At 37.9% G+C, this 22462-nt stretch overlaps 1 protein-coding gene across 6 annotated transcripts in view; it reads left to right on the forward strand.

The window, feature by feature from the left end:
- The first annotated feature begins 2718 nt into the window (after positions 1-2718).
- arvcfb (ARVCF delta catenin family member b) overlaps positions 2719-22462 on the forward strand; it is a 286399-nt gene continuing 266655 nt past the window's right edge. For all 6 annotated transcript variants that reach the window (XM_088335601.1, XM_088335596.1, XM_088335598.1 and 3 more), the window contains exon 1: positions 2719-2907. The gene's annotated coding sequence lies outside the window, so the exon portion shown is untranslated. The remainder of the gene's footprint in view (positions 2908-22462) is intronic.

Here is a 22462-nt window from a genome sequence, read left to right on the forward strand (position 1 = left end):
TGGCCACCTTGAACTCTTCAACTACCGAAGACACGGGAAACTGCAGCTACCCCGGCTGATGTAAAGCCCTAATGATGTGAAGCTTGGTGGAATCCCACACACCCATGCCAGACTTTCCTGGAGGTCGTCTGTCTTTCCAGCGTCACCAATCTTCCTTGGTTGCCATCCAGCCTTTCCTGGAAGTCGATGGTGATCCAGCGTCAAAACCATTACATACACTTCTAATCAGTGCTAACTTTGCAGTCACTCAAACAGTGACTGTAGTCTTCAACCAGGAGAAGATGTCATCAGGTGGTGTCCAACTGTCACCTATAATGCTGTATTACAACGTTGTAGGATGTGGCCCTGTATTGGATCTTTATGGGAATGAGTTCAGCCAACACATTGTTATTATTACTAAGGATATTATTGGAGCAGGCCACTACAATATTGTCAGAAAATAAATCGGTTTGAGTTACAAAAATGGTCGCCGACAACTGGATTGGGAATACATCTTGTATTCAACAGTTTATTATATATATATATATATATATATATATAAATATATATATATATATATATATATATATATATATAAAGTCATGGTTGCCTGCCCGTGGGGCGCCAACTGCGGCTCGTTGAGAGATTTGACTTCTGTCTGTATAAAGCTCAGCGCTCTCTTGCTTCGGTTGTCAGCCCGTCAAACGAACTTCTGCCCCACAAGACGTGGGTTCTGACTTTGTCCTGTTTTCCTGTTGATATCTTCAGTCCGGTATTGTTCCCGTTTATTTTTGTCCTGTTTAATTTCGGGTTCCAGTTTTGTTTCCGTCTATTCTATATATTTTCTCCAGTTTTCGTTCCCGTCTAGTTTCTACAGTTTGTTATCGATATCCTGATTTGTTGTCATTCCTGTCTTTACCTTCCTGTCCGGTATCGACCCCATCTGTCCGATGTCACTCGGGCAATTGGAATTTGTCTCTGGCTCCCTATCCTTCCACGCCAGACCGGCTTACTAACGTGCATGACTCCCCATTTCCCGTAAAATAAAAGGCTTGTGTGAGAACGTCACGTCATTGGGTCCTGTATCTGTTCTGGTTCTGATATATATATATATATATATATATATATATATATATATATATATATATATATATATATATAAAATGGTCATTTAGCAATATGCTTAGTATTGAACTATTATCTGACTTTAAAGCCTTCTTTTGAGAACTTGATAAATTCTTGGGGAAAACTGAAAAGGTTGCAGGATGCAACCGTTATAACAGTTAAAGTTTGTATTGGTAACTTCAAAATAGTCTAATTGCTGACGCTGTCTTCTGGCGGAAGTCATCATCTCAGCCTCTGTCAAGCTCCTTTCGTTGCACGTGCAAGTATGTGAAATTCTTTGACGCAGTAGGATAAACTCCATTTATCTTGGGTTGGCATTTGAAGTGTACTTAAAACATTCATTTTCTTACTTTTACTATTTTCATTCTGGAATAGAAGAAAACCACATGTGTGAAATCTCGTAATGCGCTCCGTGGCTGAAACACAGAGGGTAAAAGATAAAGATAAAAGCAGATTGGCACAGTGGAAAAATATATACCGTACATAAAACCTCTTTGACCTCAGCTGGGAAATGTTAAATTATTCAGTGCCATAACGTCAACTGTGTGAATGCCGCCATATCGCGGTTGCACAAAAGAGGACATGTGATGTTACATGCAATGCATTGTTTGCGGAAGTACTCATGGATGCGAACGCTGTAGCGTATCTAGCAATTAGATTTATTGTGCTACCAGAGGAGAGAAAAGAGTTGTCCTCCCCAACATGAATTAAATCCTAAACCTCACTTTTCCTCCATTGAATGCTTTAGGTGTTTTTGTCCGCCACAGTGTGTTGATAACTACATTACACAGAAGTTAATAGAAACCGAGCAGCTGCGAAAGAATTGAAGAATAATAAATCAAAGGTTCACAAGTAGAGGAATCTGAAAGAGAAACTCTGACAAGTTTTTATCTGTGTGTTTTACTTTGTCATCAAGACTTAAACCAAACAAAACAAAACTCAGTTTTGCAACTGCTGTATTTTTAAATACACACACTTGTATGCTTAACCGTGTTGTAAGGCGGTGTTGGGCTGAAGAATTTTTTTTAAAAAAATGTTTTAATATCGGAGGTATCACAAATGTATATTAAGAAAGCACAGTAGTGAAAGTTCTGCTTGAATTGCATCATTTCACAAGAAGCTGTTTTCTCAGAATTTTTTTGGGAAACGATTATTTTAAAGAATGTTCAACAGTTGTTTGTTACAAAATGGGAAACAGTAGAAGCAATTTTTAATGAAAGATGAGGGTACATGCTTTCCTTTGACGTGGCTACAGATCGAAATTTTATGTAGGCCTTCAAACATGACTAAAAATGACAAATAATTGTCTGGTACTGGCACTTCCCATTTGAGAGAAACACATGAAACTGAATGAGTTAATAGAGAAAATATTAAAATTCCAACTTTTTAAGAATCTCTCAAACTACAGGCTCCCACTTTTATGTCGCATGAGCATGCTTTTAACCTTCCTCCATATGCGGGAGGAGACAGTGTTCCCCACCGACAGCATCTTCTGCTTTGGATGAGGGTACAGGGGTTGCCCCTCGTAACGCCTCTCTCATTACTCATCAATAACATTAGTCGGGTTTTGTGCACCCTATTTCAACTTTTCCTTGAACAGTTTCAGGCGTTTTGGGTCCAGTACTGCAATGCACCGAAGGCAATTGAACGCACCAATATCTGAGATTAGTGAGGTTGCCGGGGACTGTCTGCAGCAGTTGTAGTGCAAACGAAAAATCTACAAATTCAAACCAGTGGAATAGTGCTCATCATCTCTTAGATTTTCATCTTGACTGATGAGGACGATGGACTGGACAAAGTGAGGTAAAACCTGTACATTGTGTTGTAACGTCTGTTGAGCGATACGATCGAGCATCCATGCGCCTCCAAGTTATGCGTTTACAACTCGGCGTTCGTGTCTGATATTTGGAAGGCAATGATGCATTTTGATGAGCTGTTGTACATTTATGTATGTGACGTGTATAAATTAATGGATCATTTTGGGGAAGCATCTGCCAGTCATTCACCCTTTTACTACGTGGTTTTGCTCCATCTGTTTAATGAGTTGCTGTGAGGGTGTACTAACCAATTACGTTCGTCAGTGGCATTCAGTGTCATAATGATATACACAAACGAGTGAAGACCAATTCTAGAAATACACTTGATACAGATATCTGCATGGTTTGTTCAATTTTGTGCATTACTCGGTTTTCAAATGGAGGGATGCACGCTTTTAATTAACCTAATTGTGCTGGAGTACTTAATTTACAACCTGCGCTTATTGAACCGCAATCAAACCACACGTGCTGTTGCCTGCGTTGAATTCTTCTTCACCCAGGACGAAAAAAATGTTGTCGACAGATAATTTTTCTCATTTTATTTTTTTCTCTTTCAATGCTTTTCTTGGTTTTTATATCTGGTTGTGTTGTTCATTCCAGAATTGAGAGAAAATGGTTCAAATACATAGGAAATATAATAGTTTAGAGATAAAAAATATTTACCTGCAATACGTATATTTTAAATGTGCTCTAGTATGTTGGCCTGAAGAGGCATGGGGGCCACATGCCCAAGATACACCACAGGATATTGTGCCCCTACAACCCTAGTGGTTAAAGGGATCCAACCAAATTTCCCTCATGCTTTTTTTAACTGCATTTCTACATTTTAAAAAATGGATTATCTGCTAAATTAAGTAAGAATATTGTTGAAATATTTTAGGAAAATAACACTTTAATTAAGATAAAATATTTGTCAACAGAACAAGAATATTTTATTGACAATATCATTATTCATTTTATTTTATTGTCTTAGTGTCCCCACGCTAAGCCTATATATTTTTCCCCATAATATGCTCCTCTTCCTATTTCATTTTTTTGGTGTGCATTTTTAGCTGCAGAATTATAAAATAAAAATATAGTAAAATTATCGTTGAAATATGTTAGAAAAAATATTTCAATTAAGTAAAATATCTGTCGAAAGAAAAAGAATATTTTACTTAAAATATTATTTGTTGTATTGTTTTACTATATTTTTCTTCCCACGCTATGCTTTCCTTCGTTTTTACATTATTTGAGTTGTTTAGCTGCAGAATTAAAAAAACATATGGTAAACATATATTAGAAACATAATATTGTATTTGAAAAAACATATCCAAGAATAATTATGTTGAAATACAGTATAGACATTTTTGACTTCATTATATTTCCCCCCACGCTATGCTTGTCATTATTTTCCAATTTGTTTACATTGTTAAGCTGCAAATTAAGAAAATATACAGTTAGAATATATTAAAAAATATATTTTTACTGCGATAAAATATCTGTTAACTGAACAAAAATATTTTACCTAAAAATATATTTATATGATTTTATTTTACTATATGTTTCACCATAAAACTTTTCCTACATCATCAGAAATGTTGAGTTGTCACGGATTGTTAGAGGTACTGTTAAAATAAGATATATCTTTAAGTACCTGTATTATATCACTTTCAGGTCTGATCCAGATGCTTCATACAGTAGATATGATTCTAGTCATCTTCAGAAGGGATCATAAGATATTTGATCATTTTAAAAATTTTTTTCAAGTTATTACAGATGTCAACCTGTATAATATTCCTAAGCCTTCGAAACAAAGTGAAAAGCATTGAATGCCTATGGCAGAATTCCAACAGATTGTGTTGAATTTGTTCAAATTGCTCTGAATGGAGATGGCGCTATCTCCAGGCTTTCATCATCCTCACCCTGTGTCATCATAAGCCCATTTTAAAGGTTAAAATGTCTTTTTTTTTGTGGCACTGATATGACCTGAGGCTTTGTTAACCTTGAGCTCTTTATTGTGCTAATTTAGTGAGAAAAATGCTCTCCGGATAAGATGTGGTATTTAAAAACTGTTCGTCGGCAGCCTATTATTCACATTCGGTTTTGAATCGAAGCTGGTTCGTGTCCCATCTATTGTCAGCATTATGTGAACATCCCCTGAGAAGTGATGGCCCCATCATGTTAAAACTCCCTTTATTTTAAGCATTTTCCATAAATGTCCAAAACTCTCACGTACTGCTTGCGTGAGCCTGTCATATCGCATCCAAGTATAGATGGTGCAGAATCAAGATGGGTTGGCAAAATTTGTATTTACTAAATGTGACCGACTGTTTCTCACTTCATATGTTACATGGGTTACTTTTTATTTAAAAAATAATATAAATACATTCTGTATTTTGTGTAGTTTTTCCTTTATAAACACAAAAAGCTGTTGCACGGCATGGAAGAAAATCTCAAGTGTCAAAGCATCATGCAAGAAAAATCAGAATGATGAATTTTCCATTTCTGATCATTGAAGGACAGTTTGTATTGTTTGACCACCAGATGTCGCTGTATTGTGTTCTGCAACCGTAAACGATTGCTAAATAGCACAAGAAAACATACAAACTATGGAGACTCAAAGTGACCAAACAGCACCATTTTTCTTAAAGTTTTTTTTTTAGGTAACCGGAGAGCAAGATGGCGGATAATCATGTTAGCCCCCCCCCTAGGCGTGGATCATGTAATGTCAAATAATTGCAAATTTCTCGACCAACAAATATTTAACAAAAATCCATGTTTTTATAAGAGAAGTATTTTTGTTCATTATTTGAATCAATATTCTTTTTTTCAGTTAATAAAGGGGTTTTTAATCACTAAGAGGCGCTAAATAATCACACTGTCCTTTTAATATAAGAAAGGTTTTCTGCAATAAATGGTTCAATTTAATAATAATAATAATAATAATTTTTTCTTTCAAACCTCCTTTTAGGACACCCAAGGTCACTGTACACAAAATATAAAACGAGAATAAAACCAGAGTACATTTAAAAAAAAAGGGTGAGGGGTAATTTGACAAAAGTTTTTATGGGTAGGCAAGTTGGAACAGATGGGTTTTGAGTCAGGATTTGATAATGGACAGGGTAGCGGAATTTCGGGGGCTGGTGGTAATGAGTTCCAGAGCTGAGGGGCAGAGCGGCTGAAAGCTCTGCACCCCTATGGAGCTGAGATGAGCTTGGGGTGCTGTGATGGGTGTGTCCAAATTTTCCCTAGATGTGAATGTACAAGCAAACTGTCTGTACCCGTGTGCCCTGCATTTGGATAGCAACCAGTTTACGGTATCCCCTGCCCATTGCCCGAAGACGGCTGGGAGGGGCTACAGCAACTTTCGCAACTCTTGTGAGGATAAGCAATGCAGAAAATGGATGAATGGATGTACATTTGATCAATTTCTAACCCAACATGATTTAATTGATTATTCATAGATTATTGACAAAAAGATGGTAATCTCTTTGATAATCGATAAGTTATAGATCCATACATTTGTTTTTGCTCTTAATTTTGGGAATCAATAGATGTATATGAGAGCTGACTTACAGCTGTGTTGAAGACTATAAAATGTTAATGGGGATAGATTTTAGGTTATTTACTAAATGGCCAATATTATTTGATTGCAATGATACACCCCATTGTGCACACTAGCAGTCGTTTGCCAATGTTTTCTTTGGGCGATAACAACTTGAATCAACTTGCGTTTCAGATCTGCCCCCACTGCACATGAGGCAACATACAAACACCTTGTTTAAACAGATAATTCGATTGTTTCTTTTTTATGACATCAAATAATGTCTCCCAGGCAAAGAATTGTATGATGCACAAATTGATTGGCGTAATGCGAATATGAAGCTATTCTTTTAAAATGCTCCCAGTTGGGAATGTTATAATCAGGCACACCACTTAAATTTTATGTTGTTTGGATTAGATTGGATTAAATGTTTTGGTCCCCTTAGGGAAATTTACTTTCAACAACAGACATTACATTATATTAAACATACAAAAGGAAAAAAACAGCAGAATGGCAAACATAGTTGACAGTGAGACAATGAGGGCAGACTGAATCTATGGGTCAGCGGGGCCTTTTGTTCAAAAAGGTAATAACAGAGGGGATCAGGCTTTTCCCGAAGCGGGCCCTCTTAAATCTTATCGTTCTTTTCTGCGCCCTAACAGTAGCGGGATTAAGTATTGGTGTAGTGGCCAAGTGATATCCTGGACTTTTGTTTTTGCCAGTCGGATGAGAGACCAGTTATTTAAGTCTAGGAGGTTGGTTGTGGTCAGGCCGATGATTTTAGCTGCTGCGTATGTGCTCCGTGTGAGTTTGGTCCGGTTCGTAACAGGGGGCATAATGAAAAAAACATGTGGAGCAGTGCAGGAGGATGGGTTGAATAATGCTTTGGTTTACTAATGTCCCAAATAGAGTAAGGTGGCATTCTTTAGACTGCTATACCAAGAAGATAACAAATGGTAAATGGGCTTCATTTTAATAGTGTTTTCTAAAGTAAAATCCCTCTTGTAGTAAGGTCACAGAATTTGTAAATTAGACTTATTATTTACTTTGAAACTGCAGTTGAACAATAAATAACAGCATATTTTATGTCAGAGTTCAGCCATACTTATCTCAATGCAAGGCAATCTTTCAATGTGATGACCGTCCTGCTCTTTTGAAAAAAGAATTATTCACTATCACAAATACCTGAACATTTTATTAAGGGCCCCTTGTATGCATTCACTTCCGAAATCTCATCAGAAAGAAATCTTCTTGCACTGATCCTTGAATTTCACACTTGTATTCACTCCCTGCCTGATATATATTTGCTACTATAATATAAGAATCAAAGATGACATGATAATGATTTGAAATTATGTATCGAAGAAGTTTTTAAAGCAGGGGTGTCCAAACCTTTTAGAAAGCTGGCCAGATTTGATAAGCTGATAATATGTGTTGGGCGACTGTTCAGCCTGGCATTCTTTGAACAGTCTTTAATTAATCCACCCTCCGTGAATGGTTTGCAGTTCTTGGCGATCAGCATCGTGACCTCGTAGCTCGCCTTTGTAGCTCCCCTTTGTAGCTCCCCTTTGTAGCATTTTCGTTTGACTCGCAGGGTTTTGTGAAAAAGCGCTGCTGTGCCGATAAAACAACTTGCAGTTGCTTCAAATTTTCACAATGTTTGTCTCAGCCTGCTTCTTTCCACTTATCCTGGACGCGCCTGCCCTTGCAGTCAACTTTTCTTATTTTATTTACAGTCGCCATGTTGGAAATAGGGTGGGCTAATATTCTCACAGAAAGCCAAGGGCAAAGGTGGCCAAAGGGCTACTGCCATAATCTGGCGAAATGGTGAATTCTTTTTGATACATATTCGTTTTATACTATTGTGAACATCACTGCTAGGCCACATATTGTTAATTTTATGATGAGGCCGTTGCCAGTAAATATTTAATCACTTGCCGTAACTGTCCGCCAGGCCGGACTTTAGACATGCCTGGACTAAAGTTATTTATGGGACAGGTTTCAGTTGCTTTGGCTCAATCCTTAATCTGTTTAACTTTGTGATGTGACTTTTGATACAAAATGCTTGACAAGAATAAAAAGTAAACATGAAATCAAGATTTATTTTTCATAAAGCACCCCATGATACACTAAAAATATAAACCCTTTCATAAATAGCACTCAAATCCCGTCTTACTTTTTCAAACAAAAACAAGTTGTCGAAAGCAGATTTTTAAAAACCAATTACATGGGAATCGTTCTTGTGCGATGTTTGTAATTGGAACCTTGACGCATAGCAGAAAGCAAAACACATTTTTGGTGGTAACATTTTTTATTGAGGGAATGCGAATAATATACAGTGGATTTGCATCTTCTTGTGTGTAAAAAAGCTCTATAAACAGGGGTCTCCAACGTTGTGCCAGTGGGCACCAGGGTGCTCCCTGAGGACAGTTGATCTACCCTTGAACTTGTTTTGAAAATAGCCCACCAGTGCTGGGTCAATGTGATCTTCTAGTAAAATCATTTTTTTAGCTGTTGACAGTCTATTTAACTCTACTTTCAATAATTAACCTGGTAATAACACAGTAACAACATAGTAATACATGATGAGTTGTTATTTGAGAAATGCTTATCAAACTGGTTGCCCTTTGTGATAATTAGTGACAATAAGTAGCTCTCAGTTTGAAAAAGTTTGGAAAACCCTGCTCTACACAGTATATCATTGCTTTTCAGTTGTAAATATACTTTTTAGTGTACGCTAAAAATGTCTGTTGGCCGCACATGGCTTCTACACTTTGTGTAGACATCACTGCGTTACAACTTTAAAACCGTAGAGCTGGAGTTGAAGCCTCAAATATTTAACTCGTGACAGTATTAATTTATTTTTAAAACATGATTCTTGTTTCTTGGTCTAGTTTCCTTCATAGGTTGGCTAGTTCTTATTCATGGCAGCTTTGCTCCGCCTGGAACGTTTTTTTCATCAATGGTGTTGTCTGACGGTTTTATCATTTCTGCTGTCATGCTTCTGTTTGTGAGTGGAGGGGAGCAGGCAAGGAAAAACATATCCCTCTGGGCCACACCTCATCAATGCCACAAATTGAAAATAGTGTTTCCCAAGGTATCTGTCAGTCTTAGATCCTGAAAATCGTCGTTCTTCTTCTCCCTGCAGCGGACTTTTGTGTATATGCTGGTTGCTTTCGCTTCCTATTGTGCAAAATTACTGTTGGTATGAGGTGTGCTATCAATGTGTTCTTTTTAATTGATTTGAAAAACAGATTAATAGAAAAAAACTGCACTGCAGTGCGGTGAAAAACTATTTGCCCCCTTCCTGATTTCTTAGATTTTTGCACATTTATCACTTACAAAGGTTTAAGATCATCAAACCACTTTTAATATTACACAGGGACGACTCAAGGACAACGAAATGCAGTTTTAAAATGTTGATGTATAAAGGCACAAAAAAGTCAAAACCTATTTGGCCCTATGTGAAAAGGTAATTGCCGCCTGAACCTAATGGCAAGTTGGGCCACCTTTGGCAGTGATAACAGTAAACAAATGTTTACAATAATTAGTCATGAGTCTTTCACAACGCTGTGGAGAAATTTTGGCCCGCTCTTCTTTGCAAATTTTTCCAAAATCTGCCATAATGGAGGGTGTTTTAGAATCTAATGCCTGTTTAAAGTCACACCAAAGAATCTCAATTGTATTTAATCCTGAACTTTGACTTGGCCAATCTAGAAACTTTTTTTTTCTGAGGTAGCAAATAAGCCCCAGAATATCACACTGCCAACACCATGCTTTACTTTTGGGATCATCTTCTTTTGGTTAAATGCTGTGCCATTTTTTGCCAGATGTAACGAGCTGCTCACCTTCAAAACAGTTAAATTCTCCAAAAGTATTGAGGATAATCAAGACGATAAATGTGAGACAACTATTTGTGCACTTTTGTGACAGCAGTAGTTTTCACCTGGGAACTCTCCCATGGAAGCCATTTTTAGCATCTCCGCTGACCTTAACTAAGGCCAACGAGGACTGCATATCCTTGGATGTTTTAAGTTGTTCTTTTGAAACCTTTTAGATGAGCCGTTGTCATACTCTTGGAGTAGTCTTTGTTAGTCGACCACTCCTGGGAGCCTTTGCCCCTGTTTCCATTTTTTGTGTGGATAATGGTTCTTACGGTGGTTCGCTTGAGCCCTAAAGCTTTGGAAATGGCTTTGTGACCTCTTCCGGACTAAAAGATTGCGATCATCTTTTTAATTTTCTTCTTGGAATAATTTGGATTGTGGCATGTTCTTGGGATTTTGTAGCTTGCTTTACTCTGTCTAACAAATTCAATTTGAGTGATTTCTTGATTCAACACAGGTGGTGACAATCTTTTTTGTTTATGGCCTGTTGAATTGAACTGAGCATTTCCAGAACTTTGGTTAGTCAGGTACTTTGTGATTGAACAAAGGGAGCAATTACTTTTTCACAGATTTTTTTTGTTGTACCTTAATAAACGGAATCAACATTTCACACCTGCTATTTGAATTTTCTTGGGTTCTCTTTGTGTTCTATTAAAGTTTGGTTTGATGATCTGATACCTTTTGTGAAATGCAAAACACAGAATTCAGGAAGGGGGAAAATACTTCTTCACGACACTGTATATACTGTCTGTTTGCTTTGGATGGACGCACAGGCGGGTTGATCTTATTTTTTTATGGGGGCAGGAGGACATTTTGTTAAGTGCAATCTATGACAAAGTGTCTTTATGGCTGTCTGTCTGTCTGTCAGTATTACTCTCTTAGTTGTAATATTAAAATATGTCACTTCATATATATATATATATATATATTAGTTTGGGTTATCTGAGTTTTCAGCTATAACCTTGTTATCATTTCAGTAATGTATATCTCTTTCACTTATTTAGTCATAGTTAATTAACCTTATGATTAGCCATGTAAAGTAGTTATTTACTTTTTTAGGTCTTATTTTATTCACCTGATGTCTCAGTGTATCCATTCAGCATGTCGTTATACAGTCTGCATTGTTCCAAGGGGTGGTCTTCCTTTGAGTTTTATTAAACCACCTGCATGAGTCAGTCTAGACAAAGGACTGGTACGGAGCCGGGATTTGTAGAATTTTCCTCTGACTTATGTTTTGTTTTTGTCATAGCCTGCTATATTACGCCCCCTCTGGTGTAGAAATGATTGTCAGCCATTTAAAAGTGCATTTAAAGTCTTCTCCTTTGCTCACAACCCCAGAATATTCCGTTGTGATTATATGATTGTTATAAAAACTTCAACAGAACTGCTTCACTGAAGCGTTTGTTATCCTTGTTGCGCTCTGCACCCCGCATGTTGAACAAACACATGAAAAAAAACCTGTCTGTCCTCTTTCAAACGGAGACCCCGGATGTGTCCAGGGGGTTACAAGCTGTCCCTTGCTAGCCATCTGTAATGATTATCTCTCGATCAATAGCTCACACTGTTAGAATTTTTGACTTGTCAAGTTGTCAATGCAGTGTGGTTTTGTAGTTTAAGCTAAATGCAGCTGTGCACCACCTGTTACGATATTTGTTTTTATTAATTTAGGGGACAAAAGAGGAAACATCTGTTTTAGAAGTGGTGTCCCAGTGGACGATGCTCTCGACAGCGACTGTAATTGATGCATGCTTTTGAATCAAAGTGTGTGGTTACACTGCACCTGTTATTCACTTTTCTGATTTTTAATATAGTTTTTTAAAAGGAACAGTTTCCCTCTCATCTGAAACAATATATATCTTCTTTTTGTGCATTTAATAAATTGTCCTTCAATGTTATTATGAAGTTAAACAGATATTTTTTTTCATTCGTGTATATTGTTTGCTTTCATCTGAAAAACGCACTCCCAAATTAATGTTTGAGGGAATAATGTTTTGTAATTCAGTAAAAAAGAAAATGGATCTAAGTTTTTCTTAAATGGCGGGGACAGATATATATAATAATTGCTAATTATATGACATAGGTTCCACCTTTTATATATTTCACTGCTATTTTGCTATTTACAGGGTACCCAAAATAAATTAGCAAATGGAGATAGCCGTTGTGATGTGAGCAGATGTTGTCGGTGTACTGCAACCTACATTTTCTCACTTGGGACTTGCAATTTGTCTCCAACTCCAATGACGTAGGCTCTTATTTTTATTTATTTTTTCCTCTGCCTCTAGTTCGCTCACTGTCAATATTTATTGATAATATTTTGCTGTTCGCTTTCTGTATGTAATGGTTTATTTGAGGCACCTAATGCCTCATGCTGTTCAATAATGCCCCTTTTAGTTCACATCAATACTATACGTGCTATTTGTCTTATACCTTAACTCTAAAGATACAATACTATCTAAATTACATTTGAATGCAGTACTTTTTAATGACCTGAAAACTCATATAACCCAGACTATATATATGAAGTGACACATTTAAATATTACAACAAAGAGAGTAATAATGACAGACAGACAGGTCAGCACAAACTATCCCAAGAATCTGAATAAATGTGAAGGTTATAACAAAACAGATCTCATTGTGAAAGATTTTCATCTAGTACTTAATGGTTTGTGACCCATTAGAGAAGTTTTGACCTTGTTATTGATCCTTGTCCGCTATAAAGGAGACTATTAGAATACCCTTTTGCATATCACCGTAAATATTATGCTCGAGGATACGAGCAACCGCTAACATTATTCATGGTATCGTTATTCCTACCTCATTATAGTTTCATGTTCATTGTGGCGTTTCATTAGCAATGTTGCATAGGGGCTGTTGAGCAGCATCATTATTACCACTGAATTGTTATTATGTATTTGCTATATAATTTTCCCTACACCCTTGAGTATGTTACACTTGCAGTGTTGTTTTTTCCTGTTAATGACTATCATATCTTGTGGAAGGAAAATACGTTTGTACACTTGCTTTTGCTTCCATTTATGGATGATATTTAATCAAACCATGGGCTTACTTGTCTCAAATATTGTCTACAAATCTGTCCAACTCTATCTTTGTTATTACTTGCAGGTATTTTTGAAATTATCCACTAAGCTTACATTGATCAATATTCACATGGTGCAGTACATCGTGCCTCCTGTGTTTGCAGAGAGTTAATGGTGGTGTTGGTTCATCACTTTTGCTCCTTTTAATGTTGAAGATGGGGAGAGCTTTGTCTCTCTTCCGCGTCCTTAAATAAACATACGGGTTCCGTGAGACTTAAAGCAAGTAAGCGAGATTATGGAGCATAGCTGTTCATTCAGGTTTTTCATTAGGTAAAACAAATAAAGCAAAACACAATATTTTCTGGGCTGTTGAGTAAGATAATGTCCTGTTACCCAAAAACATCGGAAAGCCGGCAGGGCAGTGTTTAATAAGGGATGATGATGGTTTAAAAAAACAGTCTCTGGATGTGAAATTTTTCCAATTACCTTATTTTTAACAGAGCCCAGTTCAAACAGGCATGCTAGAATTGTGTAAGTGGTCTGGCAAAACTCCAGCCACAAATCAAATCACTCAGATAAATGTAAAGAATGCGCCAGGACGAGACATCAAGTGAACATAACCAGAAATACCTTATTCAAATACTACATTGATAATCATAAGGTACTTTAACTACAACAAAATGATTAAAATAGTCATGTGCTGATGAGAATAAGCAAACAAAAATGACTGGAAAACAATTATGACTACATAAACCGTGACATATGTCACGAAGCGGAGCGGGGAAGGGGAAATAAGAACTCATTTGCGTAGACTTACTCACACAATTTTTATTGGGGAAGGATGAAGAGGGTGCGCACACTTAATCCGGGGATTGATGGTTGCGGAGTTGATTCGAAATCCAAAAACAAAAGAAAAGTTGTCCAAAATGGATCAGACCAAAAACAAAACCGAGCAGGCTCAAATGCAGGCAAAATTACAATCTAGGGATTTCTCAGAATCAAACAGGACTTGCAGGAATCTCACAGAATGCCACACCGATGTGCAACAAAGTTCCACAAGTATAACAAGGTTTAACAAACGATCTGGCAAAGCACATTTCAAAAGGGTGCGTTTAAGCACCCACAGAAGTAATCAGTCAATGCGAGTCAGCTTGTGTCAATGGGCGGGGCCAGCTTGGCGCTATGGCAACCGTGCAAGACATGACAACATCATTTTATGTTACAATAATACCTCTCTGATAAAGCCCGAAACTTATAAGGCCGAAACCTTTTAAAAGAAAAAAAACAGTTAAAGTTTGCAACGGCTATGCAATTTGTTACTCACTATTTGCACACTTTTTTTCGTATAGTCTGGTCCTGAACACCTCAATGATGCTCTGTGTGTGGCAGGGAACATAGCGGCTTTTCAAGGTCGAGGATGTTTTTAGCTTGGAGGAATTGCATTGAGATACTTGAGACATGGGGATATCACTATTCTGCCACATGAGTGATGCCTCTCTAGTTTTGTGAATTAAAAATTGCATCATAAGTAATAACATGGTCTGGGCAATAAAACCAAAAATTATCTCAATTGTATTAGTCAGTCTGGATGGAAATTATTTGAATAAACTTTAAACCATAAACCCCCACCTAAATCAAAGTTACATTTTAAACATCTTTTGCAAAATGTTGACAATCGATTCTAAAAAAAATTTCAATGCAGACCTGACATTCATTGTGTAGACTTTGCTTAGCTGTTCGATTCAGAAACGGAGGATGAGGACTTTGATGGGTTAATCGAATGACAATTTGTGGTAAAAAATGTTTTGTTCACGCTTTATTTTTGTGTTTATTTTATCTGTGTTAAGTACCCTGGACAATCCTATTGATGATTAAAAAAGTGTTGTTACATTGTCATTAATACTTAATAAAGTAAACCTAAACACAGTTTTGCTATGCTCTATTTGCACAGTAGTGCATTCTTAGTGTAAGTTGGGCTTAGTAATATAATGGGCACCATTAAAACATTGTAAAACACGTTCTGATTGTATATAAAACCCGCACCCTATCATCAATCGCTCACGTAACTAAAGCGACTTTGTGTTAAAAAAACATCATTAGTTAAAAAAAAAATGAATTTGAATTATAAGCAAAAATGCATGAACTATCATAATATTGTGCATTTTTAAAATGCATGTAGTCTGAGAAATTTACATTTATTTTACATAACATGAGGCTCACCTAGAGGGAGCTGACATGATTGTTCACCATCTTGCTGCTACAGGAACTTGTACTTCCATAAGACCTTGTGAAAGGCTGGGCAAACAAAAATAGAAGAACAATTGTGCCGTTTGGTCACTTTGAGTCTCCGTATTTTGTAGTTTTCCTTGTGCTTTATACCACTCTGACTCTTGGTCTCCTTCCATTTACTTCTTCTCTGAAGATCCTCTTCAACATTCACTCCTCATCCATCCTCTCCATTGTGTCCAAACCAGCCGGGTACTCTCATATCCACACGCTTGCTCAGTTCCACTACTACTCCAGTTCTTTCTCTCAAAATTTCATTTCTCAATCAATCCATTCTTGTCACTCCTAACATAGTCCTAAAACACTTAATCTCAAAATCCTTTAATTTCGTTCTCAAATCTGCGTTCAGGCTCCAAGTCTCTGCACCATACAATACAGTCGGCAGAATCACACTCTCATACAGTCCCCTCTTAACATCCATACTCATACTCTTGTTGCTCATCACTCTCCTCAGAGCACCCAAAACCTTGCTTCCTTGATTCACTCTGTGCAATACCTCGCACTACATTCCACCAACTGCAGCCACATCACAACCCAAGTACCTAAAGCTTTCAACTTCTTCCAGCAACTGTCCATTCAACCTTATTTCCAACGCCATGCCCACTCCATCACGTGAACACTCATCACCTTACTCTTCCCAATATTCACACATAACTTACGCGTATCACACACTCTTCCAAACTCCATTACCAACCTTCTCAATGTTTCCTCAGAATCAGCCACAAGCGCTGTGTCATCTGCAAACAACTGACTTACCTGCTACACCGTCATATTTATAATATTCCAATTCCTATGAAATGATCAGCTTTTATGTATGATTATGGCTTCAGTCATATTGGCTTTTGTGTTTTTGTGGTGCGTCATGGTTTTTCAACATTTTGGGTTGGCAACCCCTGCATTACACAAAACGGTGACATATAATGGTCAAATATTCCCCAGTGCCTTAAAGAAGGCAACTTTTATCCCTATGGTTGTGTAAATTGGGTATTCAGAACTTGCGAAAAACTTTTATGAAAAAAAACCCCCACATTTTTAAATATGTAATAGGCAACGGGTTTGAGTAATTGAAATACTCACGAATTCGTCCCATTGATTTAATGATTAAGCAAATTTTCAACATAAAAAAAAAAAAAAAAAAAAAAAGATGAACTATTCAAATTTATTTGACATTTCCCCAGCAGTAATAATGATAACCATTGTTGGCTAAAATCTCTTATTTTAATACAGTAATTCTCAAAAAGTGGGGACCCGTCAACCTTTGGTAACTTTTTTTATTTTATTTTATTTTTTTATTTTACATTTTCCCAGAGTCAAGTGCAGTTGCACCTCTACTACACTAGGTAGCAGTAGTGCTCTCATTGACAGAGTGTTACATTTTGCTTCCACGCAATGCATCATGTAGACTTGAAGTGGAGCAGACCCTCGAGTGACGCCATGAAAAAATATTCAACATGGATTAAGCGACAGGTAAAGAGAGATGGGAACAAAGAGACAAGCAAAAGTCTCCTCCTGCAAGCTAAGATGAGGAAGTTTGATGAAGCGGATGTAGCACTTAGCTTCACTGCGATTTTGGTAGCTTTACGGTGAACAACGAGCAAAGATCAGCTTGCTTGCTGATGAAGCTGTCACTAAATGACATTACACTCTGATCAGTTCTTTTGAGAGAGGGGGAACGTGAGAGGATTTCTTCCTTCAAGGGGGGGCCTAACAGATTATGATTGAGAAACTGCTTTAATAAAACTATACATACATTATTTGTTATTAATTAGGATTATGGATCACAAATTTGTGTGATTTGCATCATGGGTAAGATGTCAAACCAAAACGCCTCGGGATCTCCGGCAGTCATGGTACGAGCCAAGAGTGGCCCTTTGTGTGTCTGACACCTGCAGAGCTCAGCCTCCTGATCCTCAAGTGATTAACATGCACCTCCAAGCTCCTCGGTCCTCCCGCCGCAAAACCCACTTGGCTGCTCACATTGGCACAGCTCCCTTGTTTTGTCACTCGATCCTCATTGCTCCTATTGCTACGGATATAACTCGGTCCTTTGTCAGACCAGGACCAATTTTGCCGTGATTGAACTGCGGTAAAATTCAATTATTCAATGGAATCAATTGAGCAGCACTACCTTGTTAAGTTAGATGTTTTGTTTTCATTTTTTAAATTGTAAATTTGAAAAAGAAGTCCATGGCACATTCATTATTGGGCAGTGTTTTGTGTATTCAAATAATTTGTGGCACTCCTTAAAAATCTAAATTGTGATTTCTTCCAAAAGAAAACTCATAGACCTGTCCAAGTGAAAGCAGTACAAATGACAGGATGTCATATTACTTGCAAGGTTAATACAATGCATTACATATAATTTTCATATATCATTTCCTTTTATCGGCAAGTTGTTTTCTCTGGCACTAGGTGTGAAAAATAATATTTTAAATCATTTATTTTTTTTATTTTTTATAAGAAACTACTTTGATTTTTCTTTCTTTAGCAACTTTTTGCATGCAGTTACCAAAGTCAGGCATTTGTCAATGGACTGAAGGAGGAAAAAGCTTTACCATTTATTTATACAATTTAGTCAACTTTTAAATACTGTAACTTTGGATCAACCAGCCCTTAGAATATCAGCTTCCCAGCAAAAAATAAAAAACACATTTATATTGTCATCCATTACAAAAGAGAATGATCTTTTTTAGCTTTTTAGTACATTTCGTTTTTCAGCTTTAATATTAGTCAGTCAACGTGCAAGGGCATTGTGCAGGTTCTTAAGCTATTTGCTTTTTTTGTGGCACAAAAAAAGCAATTAGTTTAGGTTTAGGCCAAATTTTTGTTATTTTGTTCATCAATGTTTGGACTTATTAATGTTTCATTACAGTCCATTGAATATATGAGAATAAAACGTTTCTAAAATCGGAGTTTGCAAATCAAGTTAATTGGTTTGGTTCGGGTCAGGCTACCTGGAGTCCTGGGCCGGGACTGGCTTGATTTTTAAATTTTTTTTAGGGACGGTCTTACCTCTTTTGTAAAAAAAACGTACTAATTATAAAAAGTATATTGTGTTTTCTGATACATCTTGATTTTACCTCCATATTCAAAGAGTACGCCATGTGTCTCTTTGCTCATCTTTCATCATGTTGTCATCCCTATTAGCCCCTCCCTCCACGTTTAGACCTGACTCTGTGTGCCATGGGAGGATTAAACAGGCTTCGACGTTGTGGTGGCTCTTGATTATGTCCGGGGATAAGAGCTGCTTAATTGTAATCACTGGAGCTGTACTATGCTGCATGAACATTGGCCTGCGTAGACTATACAGGCTGTACACTATTCAGTTAAAATACATGAACACAACAACGCTTGGAAGGCAGCTTCCAAACGTTTTGATGAAATATTGGTTAATTAAGAGTTGTAATTTGAGCGATTCGGTAGGTTAGGTTGAAGAAATAATGGATTTAGCAATTATTTGTATTGCTTTTAATTTTCTACTGTTGGCTTGTTTGTGCTTTGCAACTCCAACGATCATTTCAAAGAAAATTCCAAGCCCCCTTCCTGAACGATTTAACTGTTTGCAACATGATGGAAAGTCTTTGCTGATCCCTGAGCTATTACTTTCAGTTAGTTCAAATTAATCAATTATTCTTAATTTGTTTTCCTTTTGCTGTAATTTGATGGCTGTATCATGTCAAAAAGGGCCAATGTGGGTGTTTTCTGTTGATGTCTATTTGCAACAAGCACATCAACAAAATGTAAGAGTTGTTCTAGCTGAATACGATGACCATCTGGCCTATTAGTTGTCAGATGCCCTCTCTTGACCTGTCCTTGGTGGATTGAATGCCCTTTGTCCCACACTTTTTGCATGTGGGCTTTAAAAAAACACAATTTGGAGAACGCTTTTCTCTCAGACCTCGGGTGTAAATTAGAGTTATCGAGTTGTGGTAAATTTATTAATGGCTTAAAAACAGTTTAAGGTGCAGCTGATTATAAGCACACCCTCAAAATGTTTCGTTGTGAGTTATTTTATACAAAACGTTCACCTGACAATATGAAATGAATACTCCAGGATTGCATTTAAAAAACAATTTTTATAGAACACTAATATTAAGAAATTCGACACAACATTTAACAACTAAATTAACTTGAATCACTCATAAATCCCTATCGCATGTTGAAGCATTTCATTGGATGGTTATGCATTTCTGATTGTATTTAAAGTACATCAAGGCGATAATATATATACCGTGTTTCCCCCAAAATAGAAAGTTCAGATTACAAGTTTTACAAAATGCTAGCTTCATTTATGTAGTTTACTGACTCTTATCTCTCTGCTCCACCATGAGCTTAGAATATTCAAGCATTGAATTAAAAAATACATGATAGGCGCAAGCTTCTTTGCCCTCAGTTGGTTAGGTTAAAAACATTTTGCAACTCTGGGGATTTAAGTAGCAAAATACCTTAAAGAAAGAACTATTGCTTTTTGGTCCATTTCATTTAAGTTAATTTACCTAATTCACATCGAGCCCAGTGAAAATGCAGATATATTTTACTTGTTAATGAGTAATGAATGAGTTAAAGATTATCCAACATTTTGCTTAGTAAAGTCAATACGCCTTTGTTGTGACTGATTTATTCTCTTAAATCTACACTTCTGGAGAGAAAACCTAGAATACATCAAGCACACCAAGGAAAGCCAGATATTTGTCAATAAATGTATGTAGCTATAAACCTTTTTTAGAACTCTGCCATTCGAATTATGACTACATTGATCTTTGCTCCCTTTATGAGGCCAGCCAAGCAGTACAATTTAATGTAAAGTATAATTGTGGCCTCATTTATGGACAATAACTTTATCATAACACCTATTCCCATGCAAATACAAAGGTCAACACAGCCGTTTGCGTCTGAATCACGGCCAGAAATTTCTGCCTGTGAAGCAGACGCTGTTGGACGCTTTGAGATCGCCATACAGCCGAGATACAGCAGTGCTTTACACGCGGTCGGAAATTCACACGCGGTTGGCCGCGCGAAAAAGTTTTGCGCTGCTCAAAACTTTAGGGCCCGGTCGCCAAGTCTTTCACGGGCGTATCGAGGCTGAATCACGGCCAGAAATTTCTGCCCGTGAAGCAGACTATGTTGGACGCTTTGAGATCGCCATATAGACGAGATACAGCAGTGCTTTACACGCGGTCGGAAATTCACACGCGGTTGGCCGCGCGAAAAAGTTTTGCGCTGCTCAAAACTTTAGACCACGTGTAACCGCGGGCGGCACACGAGGTAATGACGCGGAAATGACGCGGAACGACGTGCTCTGGCCGCGGCCAGGGCGTGGTTACACATGGGTTGGACGCGAAATTTCAGCGGGTAATCGTGGGTGGAGCACGGTCATAGCATGTTCTGCGCCTGTATCGCGGTGTTATTACGTGAAATTAGCGTGTTACGCGTGTGACGGTCAAACGCCTTTTTCCGCGTATATACAGCGCGATTTGCCGAGCACACGTCAGTTGTGCTCGAGACGTCAAGGGGTGGACATGGATCCCCGTCACCGTAGTGACCTCGTCTTAATCCATTTTTATTTCTTGACATTTCTTTTCATTTCATAACAAGATGATAAAATAAAAATGAAAAACTATTACAATAATAACATCAGATTCAGATTCAGATTCAGATCTACTTTATTGTCATTCTAGTACACGTGTATACAGAACGAAATGTAGATACATCTGACCCGCACAGTTTCCTCGAATGTACAGATATAAGTAAAAGTTGTATTGTATTATGGCTACGTATAGTATTTTACCATACCATAGTGCCGATAGTGCAAGAGGAGTAGCTAACCAGATGTGCAAAATGGGCATATTGGCTTCTTCGGTGCCATAGCTTGAAATCTTGATCTTCACGGGACTGTGTCTTGAGCGGTTATGATTTCTACAGCCCGGTGTTATGCCGAGAAATGCATCCGTGCCGAGCTTTGCATCCCCTCGCTACAACAACCACTTTTACCTCGTTTTATCTCACTTTTAGGGAATGTAATGGCGAACATATAACCAAATCCACTTCATCTTGCATTTGTTGGGAATGTAATACAACATAAACATAAACCATAAACCATTCCGTCTTTGTCACGAGATGGGTGGAAGGGGTGACCGGACCAGAACGGAGGCAGGAGGCAGGAAGGGAGAACTCAATTGCGTGACGATCGAAACTTTTATTTACCAAAATAAAAGTTGTCCAAAACTCAGGGACAAGACAGAACAAACAGGCTATAACAAAAAACGTGCAAACACAGGTTTCTTCCGATTCAACTAAACAGGACAAGGCATAACAGAACGGACAATGTGTATCAGAAAATACAATGACCCAGCCACCGCAAAACCCACAACCCACCCTTAAGTAGCACACACGCAATTAGCAGATCTGCTTCAGCTGGTGCCCAGGGGGCGGGGCAGACCGGTCGCCTCGGCGACCATGCTAGCCGTGACAGAGCCCCCCCTTTAAGGGACAGCTCCTGAGGTCCCAAAAAGAAAATTATTACCTCGCACCCCGGAATGGTTCGACGCTCTTGATTGGGGCAACCCCGCTCCCTCCTCCGAACACGCAGGAACGGGGAGAGGCAGGCGCCATCGGACGATCGGACTCGGCAGGCAAACTGGACAGGCGAAAACAGACAGGCAGAACCGGCGAAAACGGGACAGAATCAGGAGAGTGGGACTCAGGACAGGCAGAATCGGCGGAGTCGGACTCAGGACAGGCAGAATCGGCGGAGTCGGACTCAGGACAGGCAGAATCGGCGGAGTCGGACTCAGGACAGGCAGAA

This window comes from Urocampus carinirostris, chromosome 5 (assembly GCF_059441175.1).
Source record: "Urocampus carinirostris isolate Australia breed hairy pipefish chromosome 5, RoL_Ucar_1.0, whole genome shotgun sequence".
NCBI classification, from domain to species: domain Eukaryota; kingdom Metazoa; phylum Chordata; class Actinopteri; order Syngnathiformes; family Syngnathidae; genus Urocampus; species Urocampus carinirostris.